The following is a 20,994-nucleotide window of genomic DNA, read 5'->3' as shown; positions in this document are numbered from 1 at the left end:
CTTATTATTCCCCACTGCTCTTTCAGGACAACCAGTTGAACAAGGATGGCCCCTCCCCGCTGGAAACACTCTCCTTTCTGGACACAATGGTCCATGCTCTTTGCGTGGTGTCCCCACCCCCCTGACACCTCTGTATCCTTCTCCCTCGTTGGCTTCTCTTCCTCCACCTGAGGAGTCACCGCGAAGGGCCTCAGGATTCTACTCTCAGGCCTTCTTTTCGATTCATACAGTCTCTCTCCAGGAGAAATATTTGTCCCCATGGTTTTAGTAACCATAATTTTGCCCTAGGGGTCAGAGTCCCTAGTTGGAAACACCTGCATATCAACTAGCTTAAGCAGAAAAGGAATTTATTCGTATTCGAATGCTCACAAAATCTGGCGGAGGGTGAGAGAGACAGTCTGTAAAGCTAATCCCAGAAATAGTACCCACGCTAGGAAGCTGTGTTAGTGAAAATGCTAGTGATGCCTCTGAAAAATGGGGGAGCTCTGCCGCAACGCTTCCCCCTACACGGCCAGCTCCTCACGTTTCTCACGTATGCGTCCAAGTCTCTCAAAATCGTGTCTGATTAGGGGGTCCTAGGTCACACGTCTGCATCTGTCCTCACTCAGACAGCAAAGAGTCAACAAATGTGAGTTTTCTGATTCCTAGCTGGACAGGATTCATAATACAGAGATTACAAAAACTAGGGAGAGTATTCTAAGACATTAGGTGACCAAAAATGGCAAAGATCCACGGCAGTCCACTCTTACTGACCCGACATTAATATCCTTCTATCAAAATTAATCTTCCAAATAGCCACATGCCACCACCTATCCCACTGCAACTACCTATAAACAAATATATCATCAACTTCTCGAGAAGGAGCAAGCGTTTCGTCAATCATAGTATCCATAGGACCAGTGATTTTCATGACAGTTGGCCCACAGATTTATTTCTTTTACTGAAAACTGAGATCTCAAAAAGGCAGAACTATTGTGTGCAAAGTCTTAACACTAAACATGATATTCCATAACATCTGTGAATGGAAGTGCTGGAGGAAGGAGAATGAGCATGGATGCAAAAATAAATCCAAATTAAGCATTTATCCTACTAAGGACAAATTTCTATTCCATAATGGAAGCAGCCTTACATAATTAATTTACCACCCCAAACTGGATAGCTTCCCTGGGGTATAGAACCCTACTGGGGGCTTAGGATTGTTTCCTGATGCAGAAAAATCAGGTAATCAGCAGCTGTGGTGTCCAGGTCAGCCTTGTTGTGGGGAAATCCATCAAAATCCACCTTCCTTGACACCATGGTCACTTTATTCCTGAGTGTACTGGGCAGATTCTGGGGTGACTGGGAAGGGATCAGACTTTCATCCGTCAGGAAGGTCATTTTGTCCAACCGATTACTGAGAGCCTCTTCCACGGTGGGGAACTTTTACAGAGTATTCGCTTGGGATACATTTGAGAAATAAGTCCATAAATCTAACCCCAAACTTCCTTTTCACCAACACTTCAAGTTTCTTCCATCAAGTGCCAGACCAACTAGTCAAACTGTTGCTTATTACTCATGAGTCAGCATAGAGCCAGCCTTCAGCCATATCTCTCTCTAAGCAGAACACAAAATATGCCACTTGAACTTCTGTATTTTGAGAGGATATTCCTTTTCTACTGTCTTTATGGCCACCTCTGAATGGGTTTAATGTGACAGCTGTCCAGTTCTGATTAGTGCCACCATGTGGTGCCAAGTGAACTAGTCTCAGATTATTTCCTTCTCAATCTGTTTGTTATAGGACCTCCTCATGAGTTATGAAAGTATGTTGATGGGGAATGATAGTAGAAAACCAGTGGGACACTGGGATTATGACATTACAAAAGTTCTCTCCTTGACCAAACTCTAGTCAGTCTCCTCTGATCCCTCTCTTTGACAAAGCCTCAACTTTGGCCAAAAGGACTGTAGACTCTGAGCGCAAATTATTTAGTTCATCACCTACACACACACACACATACACACACCCCACATTAAAAGACTTGAACAGCACTAGCATAAATTCTAACCGCTCAAGGCTGTATCCCTAGGATGACCCTAACCCCCTAGGATGAAAGAAAACTCAAGGCTGCTCAAAGAATATACTGTGTGTTCTAGCCAATACCTCATCAGGTAGGCCTCTGACTTTCTTAGAGCATTTGCTAAAAAGAGCTTACAACTGTGAATCCTTCCCCTACTCCTTTGAGATATACAGGTATCTCCTTCAACTCAGGAATGTCTTCTCAAGGTCCTGAAAGTTCATTCCTTTGAAATGTAATCATCATTAGGAAGGACAGTGCCTCTGTCTCCAGGTCTCTGTGGTAGGAAAGCATCCTAACTTCAGTAATTGCCAGCTGACAGACACAGCTGGCCTCAATGCATTTATATTGACCAACCCTTTGTAATTTTTTCACTTCCCTGGCTCTGCTCAAGCCTGCTCCAGGCCCCTACCTCACTCCCTCATTCTGCTCTCCTGCCCAGTCACGTTTGTAAAAATTGAAGTTGAGTTTAATTTACCCTGAACCCCCTTCCCTATTGCAATAATTATGCTGTATTATATAGTATATTGATTAAAAACTGTCTTTATCACTTTATTGTCCAGTTTTGTTTATTTTTTATTTGTCTTTTTGTGGCTACATCTGATGCCCTTTTGAAAATAAAAGAATAACTGACAATTTTTTTTTCTAGTTCTGTGAAAAATGCCGTTGGTATTTTGATAGGGATTGCTCTCCAGTATGCAAGTCCCTCTGGCCTTCAAAGCCAGACGTTCTGGGGACTCATCTTCCTGGTGCAGGCTCCCCATGCTGGGGAGCTCAAACCCCTCACTCCTTGGGGAGAACCTCTGCAATTGTGATTATCTTACCATTATCCTTCCCTGGGGGCGTGGGTCTTGATTATATCGCATCTCCACCTCTCCTACTCATCTTGTTGTGGTTCCTTCTTTGTATCTTTAGCTGTGGAAAAACTTTTCTGCTAGTCTCCAGGTCATTCTCATAGATAGTTGCTCTGTAAATAGTTGTAATTTTGGTGTGCCCATGGGAGGGGGTAAGGTCAGGGACTCCCTACTCTGCCATCTTGGCCACACTTCAATTTCTAGCTTCTTTTATTTTTGATTGACGAATCTGTTTATGCAACTTATTTGTCCTTCAGGACCTGCTTGAGGTCAAACATGTATATATGATTTCTAATTGATGGGTTATTGCTGGGCACAATCAGTTCTAGAGCTTGTACTATTAGGTAACACCAAGTTTATGAATGTAAGATCAGGTCATTTGGTGCTCTATTACTAGTTGTTTAGTGCCTATCATGATCTTGTTTCTACCAGAAAACCAGAAACTGTTAATCAAAAGGAAAGAGTTACTGGCAAAGAGGTTGCAATTTTGCTTCAAAACCTTGGGTACCTATACTATGATTCTCCTATTACACAGGCTTTATACAACACACCTCCTCTGCCACAGATACTTTGGGCACAATCGGATTGGTTGTCATAGGGCCCATTGGAGGGTTGCTTTCATGGCGTGTGGTCCAACTAAAAAGTCTTCTCTTGCTAAGACTCCCTTAAAAAATGTCACCCTTGGGGCTTCCCTGGTGGCGCAGTGGTTAAGAATCTGCTTGCCAATGCAGGGGATACGGGTTCGAGACCTGGTCTGGGAAGATCCCACATGCCGCGGAGCGACTAAGCCCGTGCGCCACAACTACTGAGCCTGCGCGTCTGGAGCCTGTGCTCCGCAACAAGAGAGGCCGCGATAGTAAGAGGCCCGCGCACCGCGATGAAGAGTGGCCCCCACTCACCGCAACTAGAGAAAGCCCTCGTACAGAAACGAAGACCTAACACAGCCAAAAATAAAATATAAGTAAATAAATAAATTTTTTTAAAAAATGGCATCCTTGGAGTCCCTTGGCAAATCAATCAAGCAGCCAACACAAATGTTGTGATAATTTTCTCCAGTATCCATAGAAATTCACTGTACTTCTTTTTTAGAGAATTATGGGGCAAGGTACAGCAACTTGCCTCTCACTTCAAATAGTATATCGTACCATGTCTTATACCACAGGATAATCAGAAACTTTTCTAAGGTGGCAGACCTCTGTATTTCCATGGTATTTATTACCCAAACTTTAGCATGCATACAAAACTTGTCCACCCAAAATCTAGAGTATTTGCTTTCAAATTCCTTTCCTCATGATGTTGTCAATATAGTGAACTTGGTTGATGCTCCCTGACATCGTGAAAAGATCAGGGTCCCCCTAGAATAAATTATGGTACAGAGGCATAGATGTAATGCAGTTCTGAAGACAAGATAGTAAAGATGTACTGCTGTTTGTACCAGGTGAAAGCAAACTGTTACTGTTGTTCTCTAGTTATTAGGTAGGAAATGGTATTTACCATATCAATAGCTGCATTCCAAGTGCTATTCCAAGCCTGTTTTTTAAAATTTTCCTCATGAAAGAAGACTGAATCTAAAACAGTAGTTGAAATTAGAATTAATACCTAATTAAATGTAGGAAAGTCTAGTGTCAACTACTACTTTGGTGGGAATATAAATCCCTATAATTCCACCTGAGATATGATAACACTTTGGTTTTTAATTTTAAAATTTAAATTTAAAGGCAAAGAATAGGTCCAGGAACTTCTACTTAGCCAGTCATAATAGAGTTTGCTCCATGAGTTATGAGTCCAATCTGCAAATCATTCCAGTTACTGATTATGTTTATTCTAACTATCACAAGGAACTAGGGAAATAGCAACAGGATGTTTGCAAACCCACAGGGCCTACTTTGAAATATATTCGTGCCAAACCTCCCTTGCTATGGACTGAATGTTTGTGTCCCTCCCCAAATTCCTATGTTGGAGCCCTAAACCCCAATGTGGCAGTATTTGGAGGTGGAGCCTTTGGGAGGTAATTACGTTTAGAGGAGTCTTGAAAGTGGGCTGACTCTACTAGCATCTTGGTCTTGAATATCCCAGCCTCCAGAACTGTGAGAAAAAATCTGTTGTTTAAGCCACCCAGCTGTGGTATTTTGTTATAGTAGACCAAGCTGACTGAGACATCCATTAATCACCTGACCCCCAATAAACCCAGCATTTTTAGTGAATTACAGAAGTGGCTCAGCCAGTAGTATAAACTCAGAGTTGGTGTCCAAACTCAACAAAATGTCTGGGTATTTCTCTTCCTTTAGGCTTCTCCCAAATCCCTTTTTGATTCTAGTGTCCAAATCTTTTCCATTCACCATGCTATTACTAAGGAGTCTGACAAAGAGGTGAATTCAAGCTAATCTGAATTTCAGCAACCCAGAGCATCAGGCCTGATGTTTTATTCTTAACTATGTCAATCTTGCTGTTGCAACAAATACTTTTGACAGACACAGCAAGTCCCTGATTCTCTTACATCTGCCTTGAGCCAAGAATTTAAAACTTTGATCTTATCATTTTCTGTCCCTAAGCTCCCCAGTACAGCTAGAAGCAGCCAGTCTTCCTTCTCTTCCTTGTAATCCTTAGTCCTCCCTACTCATTCTTTATCAACAGCTACATGTTTTTCCAAAGTCTTGTCTTCAATAGCCATTTCATTGTAGAGGATGATTTAAGTAACTTTTTTACTTGCTCTGCCATTAACCACCAGAGTTCCCAGTTCTGGACTAATTAGATCTTCAATGCCCGAAAGCTCAACCAGGTTAAATAACCCACTCACTGATTTCCATTTCTTTGAGGGCTTGTTGCCTTTCCTGGAATCAAATACCATATTGGTCAGGCTTGTAATTGCAAATATTATAAAATATTCTGATTTATTTAAGGAGAAAATGGATTTTTAAAGGGAACTTATGAGCTAATGTAAATTAGGGAAGAGTCAGAGGATCAGATTCTGAAGCTACCCATCCAGGAGCAATGACTCTGCACCAAAGGGGCGCCTCTGGAAAAGATACCACAGGGCCGTGCCACTTGGGACTGATTGCCCTCAGGATTGGATGCCTGACGCTCCACTCCCTTCCTTTCCTCCACACCCAGAAAGAACCAAAGTCTCTGTCATCACATGTGCTAGAGTGTGTATTCTTCCTTTCATGGTCACCTCTTCACAATTCTAACTTTCTAATGCAAATCTCAAGTGGGTTCAAATGACTGGAAAAATCTAAGTCGCATGCCTGCATATAAAACTGCAAGAGGGTCTGGAATATAAATATTCTGTCCTCTGTCTCATGAAGATAGATTAATAATATGAGGAGTTAGCAAAATTTAGGGAAAATATTGGGGCATCACACATGATAAGTATTCACTACATGGGCCATATGTTAAGATCACCTAAAATGACATCATCAATTCTGTGGTAGCCATTACCAGCACTCACAAAAAAATTTATGGATCTCTTCCTCTTCCTAGAAAATAACTGGAAACTGCAGCAGAGGTCATATAACTTGCCTTGGCTGATGTGACGTAAATGGAAGTGACAAGTGTCATGTCAGGACAGGACATATTTGAGCTGATATGCCTTCTATGTGCTCTCTTGCCTTGCCACGGTCAACGCTGAAGCCCCCAAAAGAGGTGGCAGCATCATAACAAAGTAAGGCTTCGATCAGCCTGGGTGTCTAAATGATCTGAAAAAGCTCCCTTCTTGATCTACAATGGACATGTAGCAAAAGCAAGAAATAAAACTTGTTCTAATTTCCTGAAATTTTGCTGTGACATAATCCAGCCCATGCTGACTGACAGAAGCCCAGATCTCTCTTCTGACTGCATCTTTTATACTATACATAGCTAACAGCTTGCAAGTCATGACACAGGGCTATTGTATAACACTTCAAATTCAACATGTCCAAAACAGAACTCATGAACTCTTCCATAAATTATTCTTACTCCAGTGTTTCCTACCTCAATAATTCCTCCAACAACTGTATGTTTGCTCAATTTAAAAACTTAAGAATCTTTCCTGATTCTCCCTATTTCCTATTACTCACATGCTGTCAATGTCCAGGTGCTATGGTTTTTCACTTCCTCTATGTTTCTCTCGTCCTGGACCCTACTTCCAATAGCCTAGTCCAAAAAAAACCCCTCATCTCTTACATAATTTAATGAAATAGCCTCATACCTAGTTACCCCCCATTTATCACTGCCTTACAAGCCAGTCTCCATGCTACAGCCAACATGGTTCTTTTGGTGATTTGTTTAGTTTTAAGTATAGATTTAAAACCTCTTCATTAAAACCCACCAATGGCTTCTCATTTCTCTTAGTGTAAGTTGAAATTCCTGACTGAGAGCTTTAAGGTTCTACATGGTCTAGCCTTTTACTCATCAGATCTTCATACTGGTCTCTGGAAGTGCTGACTGGCATTCAGTTCTTAAGATCTGCTATCCTTTTCCTCACCTCAGAGCTTCTGTTCTGCTGTTGTGTCCTTTATCCGTAGCCACTTCCCCAGCCACCCAGTACATCCACTGCTACCACCACCACCACCTCTATCTTATGACATCACTCAGTCTCTAATGCCAGTGCATATCCTCTACATCTCTGTTTAATGCTGTTGCCTCAGGAAACAAGTCTTCATCCTTGGTCCTCTGGACCAGTTATATGCTCCCAAAGTAGCTCATACTTAATGTTCACTCATGCCGTCCTTTTGTTATATCTTATCTTTGTTTTCTCAAAATAATCTTTACATTCCATGATGAAGAAAACATTGGCTAGTTTGCCATTGTTTCTTCAATGTCTAACATGACAAAGGCCATCAGTAGTATTGTTTTGAATGAGGGTTTGTCGTTGAATAAACGAATGACACTTAGAAGATGCTTTTACAGCTTTAGCATCTTCCAGTTTTTCAGGTGTCCTACCTACTTAAGTCCATGTCCCACTATTTTTTTTTAAAAGGAAGGAAATTCTTTTTTTTTTAATAAATTTATTTATTTATTTATTTTTGGCTGCGTTGGGTCTTCAGCACTGCACGCGGTCGTTCTCTAGTTGCGGCGAGCGGGGGCTACTCTTTGTTGCGGTGCGCGGGCTTCTCATTGCGGTGGCTTCTCTTGCTGTGGAGCATGAGCTCTAAGCATGCAGGCTTCAGTAGTTGTGGCTCGCGGGCTCAGTAGTTGTGGCATGCGTGCTCTAGAGTGCAGGCTCAGTAGTTGCGGCACATGGGCTTAGTTGCTCCGCGGCATATGGGATCTTCCCGGACCAGGGATCGAACCTGTGTCCCCTGCATTGGCAGGTGGACTCCTAACCACTGTGCCACCAGGGAAGCCCATATCCAGCTATTTTTTAACTTCATAGTTTTAAAAATTACCGTTGTTTGTTGTTTACATGATGTTGTTTGCCCATCTGTTCTTTATTTTGTTTTATTTTTCTACTTATGTCCAGCTTACTGCTAGCATGGAATCATTTTAGTTTCAATTTTCTAAACTGTTTGGAAACCAGGGGTTGGCTTCTTTAATTCTCATAGCTCATGCACAGAATGCTGACAATTTTTTGGATTCAGGCTTTTGCAGAAACCATTAAATATCCTTCATATCTGGGGAGGTAGAGAAAATTCTGATACTTTGATTTTTTTTTTCTCCTCCAAATTAAAGAAAGCCTGTTTTAGAATAAAAATAGCCGTAGCTTGATCCGTGTGAATGCCCTAACCCCTACATCCAGAAAGCATTTTAGCCAATCACTCAAATATTCAAACCTAGATTTGAAATAACATCTCTCTGAAAAATCGTTTTTAGAATTTAATAGTATTGATAATATCTTGTTAACAAGAACTCTGTTGTTTAAATATATTCCAGCTACATAATCTTTTTATATAACAATCTAAGTAATGAGATAGGAAGAATGGATAAATTTTCACATAGATTAAGTCAGTTGCAAATGTATCTGAAGCATAATCCATTGGTGGGATGTAGGAGGGATGTTTAAAAGCCCATTTAAAGAGTAATTTACGAGTCTTCCAGGATATTTGGTCTCTAATCAATAAATCGTGAGCCAGTGGGGCTTCTTAATGAGCATCGTGTCTGCGATAGCTAGCAGCAATTTGGCAGGTCCCGCAGCTGATTTTGTCAAGTGAATCCAAATCTTCCACAGACCTCTCTTACTTTCCAACACAGTGTTTCTCTAGGGGTGCATGGCAGCTGTCATAATGTTTTCCTCCATACCGTGTTAAAGAATGGAGAAAACTGCTATACAAATGCCAATTTAGGGGCCTTTTAATGGATTTTCTCTTGAAGCTGCCTGGATATTGTTCAGAGAAATAAAGAAATAACAAGCTTCTCAGCAAACATCAAGGGGGAGGAGTTAAAATGCAGTTGCAGTGTGGTCTTTTGCCACATTTTTACAGAACACTTTAGTGTAATTGAAGTATTATCTGCAACGATTTTTTCTATATGAAGAGATTTTTAGAGGACACATAACTTTTAGGTGCAAGTATGAGTTAGAAACTACTTAGACTTCTACTGTGGACAAGACTATTTGTCTACCATCATGAGTAGGTCAAAGATCCTTTTAAGGATTTTATACCAAGTAGAGAGGTTTACAGCCTGGCAGGTTCCAAAATAGTATAATTATAATCTGAAACCTCTGAAAAATCTCTCTTGTAGTGAAATTTAGAGGAAATTTAAAACCTCCACGCTATCACTGCAAGGGACCCGGGTTCAACCCCTGGTTGGGGAACTGAGATCCCACAAGCCGTGAGGTACAGCCAAAAATAAATAAATAAAAGCTCATCAGTACATCTGCTTTGCTTATCATGGTTCACACTCAGGGAAGATCCGCTTTATATTTTCTTCTCTTGAGAGTTCTCGGATGTGTGTCATTATGCCCAGGAGACATGAAATCTTCTGAACTCAGGACATACGCATCAATGTCTATATTTACCATGTCTCTGAATCTTTGACATCTGGGCCCTTGCTGATCCTGGAGAGACTGTCCCTGCCAGGGCTAGCCAATTCCTAAAGGTAGGGAACTACTGGGCTGAGAGCACAGCATTCATATGCAAACCATCCAATCCAAAGCCCATACCCCAACGCTCCTGTAGGGGCTTTCACAGACCTCTTACATTCTGGGTACTCTCCACCTGCCCTAATCACTCCAGGGCCAGGTGCCAGGCAACTAAGGGACAGTCCCTAGACCCCAGAGCCTGCTGAAATGATCCAAATTAACCAATCCTGAACATGCTTGCACTTGCCCATACTGTCCTATGGAAACCACAGGAAAGGCTTTCGTCCTTGTGTTCCCTGCTCCCTCAGCCTCCTACCTAACCCCGCGGCTTCCACACGTGGCCCCTCATGGGACGGGACGGCACACCCCTCTCCTCTTGGCATCTGTGACTTTAATGATCTGTCTTTTCAAGAACAATCATCCGCTGATCTGTTGGCCTCCTCACACCTGAATAATAACAAACCCTACGTTTTAAAATAATATCCTACGTTGCACAGTATTCCCGGGGATGCTAATGGTCATTCATTTGGTCCAAGCGGGTGTCTCCTTTCTAGGTGATTTGAAAGGTGTCAACAAGTTTTCTAAATCAAAACTACCTGAGCCCAACCTGCTCAAATATATACTAGTCATTTTAACTAGGTTAAGGAATGACATTGTTTGAGAGTGGTAATGTAGTCATTTTTCTTTAGCTGTATCTCATGAGAAAGTGATCTTAACTCTTAGGCACCTAGCAGAGCACAAGATGTAAAGAGGGGGCTGTAATGTGTGGATTTACGTAAGAGAGAGGAAGGTGGAGATATCCAGGCGTGCGAGCCCTGAGCAGCCAGAAGACTAGCTGCAGAAGGGATGAGCAAGAAAAAAGAGGCAGCAGGAGCTCCAGGTAAATGTCGACAGTTTCACAATTTTAGATAAGGCCCAACCTTGGCATTAGGTTATCTTCAGACACTTCTTCATTCACAATTGGATATTTTTCTACAATCATTCTTTTTTTTTAATAACACAACCATCTGTTTTTCTTAGGAGAGATAATGTACCATTAGTACATTTTAATTTGCTAATCCAATGTGCCTTGCCCACACTCAAAGGAAACAAATGTAAAGTAGAAAATGTCTTAGATGTTTGCAGCCAATTAAGTTGACTGCGCTCTTTTCCCCATGAGGGCCCGGTGTGCAATGTCTGCAAACGGCAGCCTCCTGGGTATAGTGTACGCAGCCTGTTGCCTGTATGGGTTGCCCTAAGGGACCTTGGAGACAGCCCTTTCCAGTGGACATTCAGTACGGACATGCTGTCCCTAATCTAGGCTCCAGACAGGTATGTGCGGTGCCTTTGGAAAGCCCAGGGCACAGTGGCCAGGGTCCACATTGGCCAAGTCATAATGTCCATCCGCATCAAGCTGCAGAACAAGGAGCATGTGATTGAGGCCCTCTGCAGGGCCAAGTTCAAGTTCCCTGGCTGCCAGAAGATCCACATCTCCAAGAAGTGGGGATTTACTAAGTTTAATGAAGACGAGTTTGAAAACACGGTGGGAGAAAAGCGGCTCATCCAGGATGGCCGTGGGGTCGAATACATCCCTAATCGTGGCCCTCTGGACACATGGCGGGCCCTGCACTCGTGAGAGCCTTGGCGCTGTCCCCTCCTTACTCATGCCCACCAATAAATCCTACTTTCCCGTCAAAAAAAAAAAAATAAAAGGTGTCTTAGACGTATGAGGTAAAACTTGCCAGAATTCAGCTTTCAGGAGAGAAAGCTCAGGATAGGTTAGAGGTTCTGGCGATTTGAAAGGGCAGGCAGCTCAGTGTCCAGAGACTACAGTTAAGAGAGTTCTGGAACTCAGGAGCCCATAACAAAGCCTGCTCACGTGCAAGCCGTCTCCCATCTCTGGTGGAGATCTGGCTTGATCAGCATCCCATGAGCACTTACTATGCTCAGTCCTGCCTCACCCACCTACACTTGATCCTCAACGCAGAAGTCAGAGTAATCTGTAAGTCAAGTAATGTCACTCCTCTGCTCAAAAGCCTCCGGTGACCCAGACAGACTCTAATAAGAGCCAGAGTCCTTGCGTCACCCACAAGATGCTCTACTCTCTGAACACCCATTGTCTCTCTGACCTACTTCCTTTCCTTCTCCTCCTCACTTCTTCTGCTGCAGCCCTCCTTATTGTTCAAGAACATTCCAGGCACACCCTCACCTCAAGTCTTCTCTACTTGTTGCTTTCCATATCTGGAGATTTCTCTTCCTAAATATCCATCTGTACCCAGGCAACTGAAAATGGCTAAAGATAAACATACAACCTCACATTCTTGAGGTCTGTTCACAAATGCTGTCTTCTCTCTGAGGTCGCTCAGACCATCCTATGTTAACTTGCAAGCTTCCTCCTGACCACATCACCAACTTTCTTCCCTGCTTTCGTGTTCTTAACATTTATCGACTTCTCACACACCACATATGTTATTTATTTATTTTTTATTTCCTATCTATTCCCATTAGAATATAAGACACTGGAGGTAAGGGGTTTTGTTTTTTTGTTCATTGTCTTATGCCCCATATAAAACACAGTAAACTGTGCCTAACTTATACAGACCTCAGAAATATGTGTTAATTGAATAAATGAAAGACATTACATTAGATGCTTGACACAGAGTTAAGAATGAATAACTATTCCCATCCCTGGGGAACGCCATATACAGGTGGGTGGCAGAACCAATGTTTACAACACAAACTTGTAAATCTAAGTTGTTAGAAAAAGGTGGGGTGACTTGTACCAAAGTAGTGGTGCTGAGGACTCCTAAAGCTCTTGAGAACAGAATGTCCCTATCAGAGGAGATGGCCCCTCTCCTCGTCACTAAAGGATGGCAATGGCACAAAGCCATTGCAAACATGATGAACAGACATTCTGACCAGTCAGAAACAGCCCCATTTTAAATACTCAGGGCAATTGATAATTCAGACAGATAAATGAAGATGGTTATTCCTTTTACAAAAATGCCGTAGAGATGCTCAAAATAGTGCTCCTGATTCATTTAAAATATTTATATTTGAAGTAAAAAATTTTAAACTTCTGCTCTAGTCATTATCTACTGAGCTCCTAACCATGTGTCAGGCACTGTGCTTGGAGCTAGGAGGGGAGGAAAGATAAAGAGGATGTAATTTCAAGTCTGTAGGAACAGAGAGTACACCTGTCTGCTTACGGATAATTTTAATAATAAAATGGCAGAAGGCTTATTCCTTAAAACCACTAATTACCATAAACTCATTAGAGATGAATGCAAATTCTTCATGGAGATACTTGTCATCAATGAGAAGGTTAGGGGAAAGGACAGATTGTTTTAAAGCAAGGCATTATCCGGAGTTAGAATCTCTCTTGGTTTTCCCTGATGCTTAACCTCAAAGAAACTCCACTGTTCTAAGTCACTTCTCTAACAGTAATGAATGCCATATCTGTATCTTCTGGATACACAATTTCCCTCAAGCACACTATGCTCTGAGTTAATTTAATTCATCACATTATTGGGTACCTGCTTTGTATGCATATATTGTTCATGACATTCCCTTTCTTTCCTTCCCCATCAATCAAATCTCTGCTCATCTTTTACACCCTATTCACATGCTACTTCAGTGAATTATCCCCTGAATTCCCTAGCTTGCCACTCAATCCACTTACCCATCTGTGCTTCCATAACTTGTGACACCACTTAACTAGTATTAGTTGAGTACTTCCTCTATGCCAGGTCTATCTATAAAGTATGGGAATGTAAATATAAACAAAACAGAAAGAAAATTCCTTCCTGCATGACACTTAAAATCTGGAACATGGTTTATGCCATAAAGAAATAAATATGTTGTCAAGTGGTGATAAATGGTATTTAAAATAAAGTGGTGTAACATCATTAGAGTCCTTCCCTGATTTCCTCATTATATACAAAGGAATGGGATAATCAAGGAAGGATGCTGAGGAGATGGCATTTGAGCAGATACTTGAAGGGATACTGTGCATGCAGAAACACATGCAAAGGCCCTGAGGCAGGAACATGTTTGGGAGCTCTAAGAAGAGTAAGTAGGTCAATGTGTCCTGAGCACCATGATGGTGGGGGAGGCATTCAGAGAGATGGTTGAGCCAAGTCATACTGTGACCTTACCAAGGACTTCAGAATTTAAGTGTGATGAGAGGCCATAGGAAGTTTTTGGACATGAGAATTACACCATCTAAAAGATTACTCTGGTCGCTATGTAGAGAAGAGACTGGAAGGGGACCGGAGTGGAAGCAGCAAGTTCAGAGGGAGATTATCCCTGCTGAGAAATACTGGTGTCACTTATTTTGTATTTAGTTGCTTATGGTTTTTTACTGTAAATTGCTTAAAGGTGGACCTTGATTTATTCATTTTTTATTGTCAGTATCCAGCAAATGCCTGGCACTTAGTAGATGTTTAATAAGTGCTTACGGAAGGAAGGAGGGAAGGATTGAGTAAATAATTAATGAATATGATGATTCTTGAATCTAGTTAAAAGAAACTCAGATGGGAAAGTGTTGCTCTTTCCAAACAACAATACAAAAAGAAAAGTCTTCCTTATTTTTTCAGTGAAAGGAACAAATTTGGTTTTTTGTTAGAAAATTGGAAAAGTTGGGTCCTACTCGTGTTCCAACACCAAAAATGAGTGTACAGCCATGAAGATGGCTTCATTCTGCAAAAACTGACCAATTGGTTTTAAGAGTTATTGGAAACAGAAAGAAAGAATGGCTCACATTTATTGGAAGTGGGCAATGTTTCTAAACAAGAGAGAAATACTTCTTCCTTCTCTCTTAATGGGTGGTACTGTGCTCTTTTGGGCTTACAGAAAGCCAAGGCCATTGAGCAGATGGGCCATTATTGGGGTAGGGGAAAACAAATCTCTCATCTGAAATCAGTTTAATTTGGGAAGAAAATGTTCACTTTCACAGATATACTTGAAGTTGGCACAAAAATGAGAACATGTTGAATTTAAATCAATTTCCCTGACTCCTTATGTTTTCTGTTATCTGTTAGTCAAATGCTTTTCTGCTATATTTGGCAAAATAACAATAAAGAATAAACTTTCGTCCTAAATACAATGATTAATCACCCAAGAAGCACTTGTAACAAGACTGTGCTTAGGACTTCATTTAAAAATTCCAATTCAGTCCTGGCCACAAGAAATTTAACATTTGAACAATCAGTTTCACTCATAAACCAAGCCTTTGGATAGGAAAATCAGGAAAAAAATGGGCAGTGTCACTGTGTCTGAGTCACAAGCATGCAATTCACCTTGTCTGGAAAGATGGTTAAGGATGTCCTGATGAGTAATTGTAGATGGTTATAATGTCTCTGAGAATTTGGGGTAAAAACATACTCACATTCAGACACAGGTTTCCAGTACACACTCAATGATGTCTGAGCACATGATAGACATTAAAGAAACTCCTTCTTGGAATATCCTTAATCCCTGGCACCCTACATCACAGTCTTATTTTTACATTTTAAATTGCCTATGGAATCTGTTTCAATCTTTGGGGATTTGTTGGTAAATGGCCATTCTATTTTTGAGTTGTTTGGGTGGAAACACTGGAGGTCTCCTTAACTCTTCTTTGTCTCACATACTCTGCATCTAATTCACCAATAAATCCTGTCAGCTCCATCTTTCAAACACACCCAGAATCTTCCTACTTCTCGCCACTCTGCTGCCATCATTATCTTTCTTCTAGAATATTGCAAGTTCCCTAGCTTGTCTCCCTGCTTCTGACTTCATCAGCCACAGGGAGGCAGGTAAAAATACATCTCTCCTCTCCTCAGTCCCCACAATGGTTTTGCATCAGGGCAAAAAACAAAGTCACTGGAATATAAGGCGTTATGTGACCCTGTGTCTCCTACACTCCTTTACCTTTCTAACCTCATCTCCTATGATTTTCCCCTTTATTCACTCTGCACCAGCCATGTCTCTGGCAAAAATCAGATATGGTGTTGCCTCAGGGCCTTTGCATATGCTGTTCTCTCTTTCTGGTTTGCTTGTCTCCAGGTATTTGCATAGCTCGTTACTTTATTTCTTTGAGGATTTATTGAAAAGTCATCTTCTAAGTGAGGCCACCCTCTCTAAAATTACCATACCACACCACATGTGCCTATCTCCCTTCCTGATGTATTTTACTTCCTGGTATTCACTCCAATGTAGTAGACTGTATATTTTATATACATTTCGTAATTGTCTTTTCCTCTACTAGAATAGAAACTCCAAGAGGACAGAGATTTATCTATATTCACCACTGTATCCCCTAGACACCAGAATAGTGCCTGGCACATGCTAAAGATGTAATAAATAATTTTGAATTAATTGATTAGTTTATAATTTTGAATTCTCCCTATCCAAATACATTTTATTTACAAATAATAATCTATGAGACTTAATTTTGGGTTTTTTCTAGGTAGAGTGTTTGTGAAAATCCTTGGTTCTTTTGCTTCAGTCATAAAGTGAAAGTAATAAAAAAAAATTAAGAAATATGAAAAGTGAGAAATTTAGCATGAGGAGAAGGAAACATAATATGTGGACCAAGAGGCTGTGCTGTGTTCCATAAGTCTTTGTTGTAACCTGGGTAAACCACAGGAACTAGAATGGAACACTCAGCAAAAGTAAGAACCAAGCTCTCATCCCTCATCTCTACTTCTTGTAGATGTTAGAATTAACTCAAAAACTTAGTCAGTTTCTTCATATGCAATGAAGGAGCTGAACTAGCTGACTCCTTGAAGCCTTTCCTAAGCTCTAATGTCATGATTGCTTACTTAGTAAAGAATTTCTTTTTTAAATAATAGATACAGCATGAGAAATCTCCACTATTAAAAGGAAATTTATGGTAAGAAAAAATTTTTAAATATTGAAGAAGCAACTCTTAAGAAAGGATGAAACTGGATCTAGGGCTCGTAGCATCAAGAGTTTGTGGGTCTTTCCCTAGAGGACTGTCATTAAGGGGACTCAGCATCCAAGGCCCAGGCTCTGTCCCTCGGTTCACATTCCTGAGGTAATATGACTAACCAAAGTGAGTCAGGGCCAATCTGATGTTGCCAGAGAACCAGGGTGATGTGAGAGAACTATGGTCCCTATGGACCAACCATTATGGATGGGAGACTGTTCTCAGGAAAAAGGACCAAGAATAACTTCCTCAGAGTGTCTACTGAAACTTTCCATCCCAGGGTATCTAAAAGAGTAGGTCTGATATCAGCACCAGTTTGACATCACACAATGGAGAGCATTCTTGGTAGATGATAGTTTTTTGACTCTTTAATCACCAATATTAAGATCAACAATTCTTTTTTTTTTTAATTCAAATGGCAGGTTACTGACATGGTAATTAATCTTAGATGACCCTCAAAATACTATCTGTTCAGTCAATACTGATCTCAGTAACTTTTACAACTTAATTTTAGGTCATAAAAATCAGTTTGTATGCTTTCCCCCATGCAACCCAGACCCCACATTAAATAAAATCCTCTTCCAGTTCAATCTGCCTCAAAGGGCCCAACTAAAATTTCCTCGACAGAAATAGATATGGACTAATTTAAAACTTTTTTTTATTATGTGCTCAATAACGTTTCTTTGTAATTAGTTATTTTAAAATTAACTGTGAAAAATATTACTGTGATTCTTCGATCCACTTTATCTCACCACCCAGTCTCTGAAAGTTCGATTTTAGGGCTGATCTAAAAAATAAACAAAATTTATTTCTAAGTGTATAGTGGGCATGCTCACAGGTAGGAATTCTTATTTGATCTCTTGCCTAAAACCTAACATATAGTAAGTTTTAACTGTCATTTATGTGGCGTCTTAAAATATCATCCACTCTTTATTTTAGGATAAGTCTCTTTACCCCTTCATAGTACAGGGATTGTCCAGTTTACACAGTGCTATGCTGATTTGGGAGCAGATTTTGAATTCCCAAAAGAGCTATGTGTCCTTGCCAATCTTCTGTCAAATTAAGTTTAATTTGTAAATAAAGGCCAAAAATTCAATCAAGGCTGTATTGAGAAGATTTCTTTTCTGATTTCCCTGAACCAGAATTTTTGGAGTCTCTGAAGGCTGAGTGTATATTCTGGTTTCTAACTTTCTTCTATTGATATTTTTTCCCTCAGATTACATTGGTAGAAATTAAATGGTTCATTGCTTTGGGGGAAATTTTACTCTTTGCTCAATAGCTGAAATTTAAGATACTTTTCCCGCCTACCTTTTACTTCCATTTGACAAGCTTCAGGCAGAATTTAAAGCAGGAATCCAGTACACCTAAACGTTGCTATAATAAGATAGAAATGGGCTTTCCATAGAATCTTTCCTTGAGACTTATTGCTCAACAGTGCCTTCTCTTATCCCCCCAAATTTAATGAAATGTATAAGTCGTCTCTTCTCAACAGAAGGCTTCAAAATACTAGGAAAATCTCTAACATAAATTTTGGGAAAAACTGAATTATATCAGACACCAATAGACAATAACTACTTCAAAAATAGAAACTATTGATACACTCTAAGAATGTTTTGACCAGGGAATAATGGTGTGAATTGGTAATAAATTTTACCACTATAATTACAGTAAAGTCTATTTTTTCCCTAAACTTTTGTCTTTTGCCTTCCAAGAGATTTAAAGTTACAAGAATTCCTCATGAGACTTACAAAAATAACGAAAAGGATAGAAAGGCTTCTAAGACGTGAGGTGAAGGCACTAGGTTGATTTAGCTCAGGGACGTGCCTGAGGGGTGGATTTACTTTCAAACATTTGGAGAACTGTTCTAGGATGCCAGTGGCCAGATGTCCTTCATTGACACAAAGGGCAAACCAAGAGACAATGGGCTAAAATTCCGGTAGAAACATGGGAACACGTTTCTAAGTGTGTAAGGCAGTAGTTTACAACCCTAGGTATATATTGATTTAACTGGGAGCTTTAAAAAATTACCATTGTCTTACAGTTACCAAGGGGGAAAGGGAGAGTGGGATGAATTGGGAGATTGGGATTGACATATATACACTAATATGAATAAAATAGATAACTAGTGAGAACCTACTGTATAGCACAGGGAACTCTACTCAATGCTCTGTGGTGACCTAAATGGGAAGGAAATCTAAAAACAAGGGGATATATGTGTACATATGACTGATTCACTTTGCTGTACAGCAAGAAACTAACATAATATTGTAAAGCAACTATACTCCAATAAAAATTAATTTTAAAAAATTACCAATGCCTCAGAAAAATTAAATCAGCTTAAGCACTGATATTTTTTAAAAGTCTCTCAGGATATGCTAATATACAGGTAAGGCTGAGAGCAAGTGTGAGACAAGAATGTTCTATGAAATGATGTCATTAAAGCATATTAAGAATTGAGCAAATAAGTTAGAGACAAAGAAAACATGCCCTTCGTTCTCTAAAGATGTTTGTTTTCAAGTCTCAACCTTAGAGGAAGCTCTCAAATTTTTTCCATATCTGTGATTTCAGAAGGATACAAGTGCCATTTGCAGATCCAGAATTTAGACATGGAGTTGAGGTAATGTTCCTGCTTCCTGTCGGGGATTCCTCATTATAAAACCAAACACAGTCTCCTAAAACTACCAGAAACAGAATAATCTTTAGGTTACTAAGTAGCTCTGACTCTGCCACCCTGAGATTCACCTGCTCCTTAGAGTTGTATCATTTTTTACTATAATGCCAACACCACCTGTCTGGGACATAGAAGGACGCTGCCCTGATCCCATTTCCAGCACTTTGGCTCAAATCTGTGTCCTTTCTCTTTGGAAGCAAGCTGGAACTCCCAGAGTGAATAACAATAAGTCAGTAAGATCTAAAGGGTGTAATCTCAGACATGCTGACAAACTTCAAAAATCTATTTATGCATTGTCAGCTTATTTGCCAGGCCTGTTCCAATCCACCCGCTGCCTTGAGACAGCTACACTCCTGCCCTCCAACCCAGGCACAAGTTGTAAATATCTGGCTAAGTTCTTTCATTTGCTTTTACTCTACCTATCCCCTATATAGTAACTGCGTAGTCTGGCCACATGAGATCTCTTTCTATTCTACACAATATCTCTCTAGTTAAATCCCGGATAAGAAGATTCAGTGCTTTAGGTTACAGGAGAAGAAAGAACAGGAGGACAAGGAAAAGAAGGAGCAGGAAGAGAAAAAAGGGGGAAGGGGAAGGAGGAGGAGAAGGAGAAGCAAAAGAAAAGAGGAGGAGAAGAGGAGGAGAGGGAAGAGATGAAGAGGAAGAAGGAGAGAAAGAGGAAGAATTGAATGAAGAGGCGGGGGGGAAGAGAAACCTACATTTTTTAATCAATACTATATGTCAGCTGCTTTATTTCCAGTATGTCTATATAGTATTATGATCTTCAAAATAAACATGGGTATTGAGTATTATTTTCCAGACAATGAGACACAGTTTTCAGAGGTGAAATAACTCTCCCAAGGATACACAGATATAAGAATCAGGCTGAGATGAAATGGGAGCCTATCCTACTAGACAGCTCATGATCTCTCCACTCTCTTTGTTTTTCTTCCTCAGTCCTATTTCTGGGAAAAATGAGTCATATCTCCCCAGATTTGCCACAAGTCCAGGACACGTCAATCCCATAGCATTTCACATGAGTGACACCTGCAAGAATTGTACAATGTAGTTTCCATAAATCCATCTCTCCTAAGTATTTATTCTACAAATGACCTACTCTTCAAATGAGAGACTCTATATTCCTTCCTTCAGTTCTGATAATTACATTTAGGTATGTCATATTCAAACCACAGGAAATTAAAAAAGAAGAAGAAAAATCATAAAAAGAAAAGGGGGAAAAAACATTTACTTAAGAGGAACAAGGATAAGAACTATAGTGGACCTCTCATCAGAGAACAGGAAATCAAGAAGAGAGTCAGTTAGTGTTGAAAAAAACCAAAAAAAAAACCCCAAAAACCTAAAATTCTGTATCTATCAAAATTATCCTCTGAAAGTGAATTAGAAATTTACAAAAAACCAAAAAACTGGAATTCACCACCAGCCAACCTACTCTGCAGGAAATATTAAGAGAATTTCTTCAGAGAGAAGGAAAATGATAAAGGTCAGAA

At 40.3% G+C, this 20,994-nt stretch overlaps 1 long non-coding RNA gene and 1 other non-coding gene across 2 annotated transcripts in view; one reads left to right on the top strand and one right to left on the bottom strand.

Annotated features, from left to right (window-relative positions):
• Positions 1 to 20,994, bottom strand: part of LOC132376444 (uncharacterized) — a 106,290-nt gene that overhangs the window by 5,589 nt on the left and 79,707 nt on the right. The gene's annotated exons all lie outside the window — the stretch shown is intronic.
• On the top strand, positions 11,022 to 11,158 carry LOC132376496 (small nucleolar RNA SNORA70). The gene has a single exon (XR_009506331.1). It is a non-coding gene; the product is annotated as a small nucleolar RNA SNORA70 (small nucleolar RNA).

This window comes from Balaenoptera ricei, chromosome 12 (assembly GCF_028023285.1).
Source record: "Balaenoptera ricei isolate mBalRic1 chromosome 12, mBalRic1.hap2, whole genome shotgun sequence".
NCBI lineage: Eukaryota > Metazoa > Chordata > Mammalia > Artiodactyla > Balaenopteridae > Balaenoptera > Balaenoptera ricei.
The sequence above is the reverse complement of the archived record's forward strand: the minus strand, read 5'-3'. Positions and strand labels throughout refer to the sequence as shown.